This window comes from Papaver somniferum, unplaced genomic scaffold (genome assembly GCF_003573695.1).
Source record: "Papaver somniferum cultivar HN1 unplaced genomic scaffold, ASM357369v1 unplaced-scaffold_21, whole genome shotgun sequence".
Taxonomy (NCBI): domain Eukaryota; kingdom Viridiplantae; phylum Streptophyta; class Magnoliopsida; order Ranunculales; family Papaveraceae; genus Papaver; species Papaver somniferum.
The window spans coordinates 4,077,714-4,079,897 of record NW_020631041.1 but is presented as its reverse complement, the minus strand read 5'-3'; the positions used below and the strand labels follow the sequence as shown (position 1 = coordinate 4,079,897).

General features: G+C 39.8%; 1 pseudogene; it reads left to right on the top strand.

Moving 5' to 3' along the window:
- The first annotated feature begins 221 nt into the window (after positions 1–221).
- On the top strand, positions 222–1,958 carry LOC113339460 (annotated as a pseudogene).
- The last annotated feature ends 226 nt before the right edge of the window (positions 1,959–2,184 follow it).

Here is a 2,184-nt window from a genome sequence, read left to right as displayed (position 1 = left end):
TCCCTTGGTTCTAGATGGATATGAGCTCTGACCGGTCGAGATCTGTTGTTCCTCTCTTCCATTCTTGATGTCTCTGCGATTTCGTCTCTTCTTCTACATGCAATCCTTCCACTCCTCCTGATTGGTGTTGCATTTTCTCCTGCTGATGTTTGCCTCGCCATCTTTTTTTCTGAAAAAGCACTTTCCTCACAAACTTATGCAAACCAAAATTTCCTTCCGAAATGAAAACTGCGTTTTCTGTGAGTGAACCTAAAGATTGAAACTCAGCGAAAACGATCAAAATCTTTCACGAAAACAAGAATAATAAGAAATTTTCGAAAAAATCAGTTTAATACTTTCACAAGCAGGTCTAATCCCTTCTCCGAGCTGTATTCTAGCGTCAAAATGTAGTTGAAGGAAATCCCACAACTACACCCCTTGAATAATCTATAGACTAAACTATGTAATCATGATGAAGAACACTTATAAGAATTTTATTAAGTTTTAGAAATCAATACAAAGAAAGAAGATAAAACCCTAACTTGGGGAGCAAATAACTTTCTCTCTCCTAAAGTTCTATTTAAACTCTCCAAAAGATCTCCCCTCAACACAGTGGTAGTTGGTCCTATATATAGGAGTTTTACATAGTGGAGGACAGCTAATAAAGCCCCTATTTTCGGATCTGACGTGCGATGTTCTCACACACTTATATTGGGTCTTCTCGTACGTGCTATTTAAACTTCGCACAACTTCCACACTTTACTCGTGACTTTATGACGTCCTCAGTTTCGTCATCCGGAATATGCTATGTGCGAGTGACTTCGCCCCCTTATAATGCTACCGCTTCGCGTGATAACTGCGTCTGCGATATTTTACCCCTACAGATTTCATAGTAGTGTCTGCAATTAATGGCACTTAAGACTAGGATTCGGTTCCTTCCAGTACCGCAGTTTGTTGAACATTAAAAACAAATTCGTTCACCTTTCAAATTATAGGTGGATTACTTATTAACAATACTTACGACACCATACGGAATTATGGTTCAAACATTTTACTAATTGAAGACATAATATATCCAGTTGCTTCAGAAGCTACTAGAGAAGTGGAATACAAGTAAAAAACAACCATACCCAGCAATGTACTCCAGTGTTTTTGGTGGAATTACTCTTGATCCAGCGCTAATGGTTATTCCAATTGAATTTTTGGTGGAATTACTCTTGATCCAGCGCTAATGGTTATTCCAATTGATGACCATATGGTTCACCGAGGCCATGGTGTCTTTGATACCACAAGGATTGTCAATGGGTAATTTGCTAACTATGGACCTATTGATTTATGACTCATAAATTATGAGTTAGACCATGTTGGCACAAACTATTACAGTACCAATGGTAATGAAATCGTTATGAATTGGACAGACATCTAGACAGATTTTTGAGATCAGCGTCACTAGCAAAGATTTCATCTCCATTCCCTCAATCCACTCTGCGAAGCATTCTGTGCAACTAGTTGCAGTTTCGCAGTGCAAAAATGGGTCGCTGGAATATTGGTTAGGTGCTGGACCAGCGGATTTCTTGTTGTCACCATTTGGTTGTCCTACTCCTGCATTCTATGCCATAGTAATAACCGATGATAATAACTCATGGCATTGCAAAGATGGAGCGAAAGTGTCAACAATACCTATGAAACCACCTTTGTTTGTTACATCCAAGAATGTGACTTACCTTCCAAATGTCCTTTCAAAAATGTTAGCCGAGGAGAAGGGAGCTTTTGCTTCTATATGGATTGATGACGAAGGGCACATTGCTGAGGGATCGAATTTGAATGTAGCCTTTATAAGCAAGGATAAAGAACTTCTGTTGCCTTCATTTGACAAAATTCTCAGTGGGTGCACTGCAAAGAGACTACTAGAAGTAGCACCAAAGTTAATCAAAACAGTACTCATGGTGGAATGCTTTCGTAAGGAGGCAAGACAGTGACAAACTCCATGAGTTCAGCATTATTCTCCGGAGCTTCAAATGTCTCCACTAAAAGACAAGCTTCAATTTCTATACTCCCTTCATTTGGTCCAGGATGAGCTGAAAGAACTCCCTCCTGCTTACTACAACTGCCAGTACTCCTCACTGCGATGGGTCTTCCCCAACCGAAATCGTTACCATACATGTTAAACCTTGGGGAACTCCCTGTGAGCAGCAAACTGTGTCT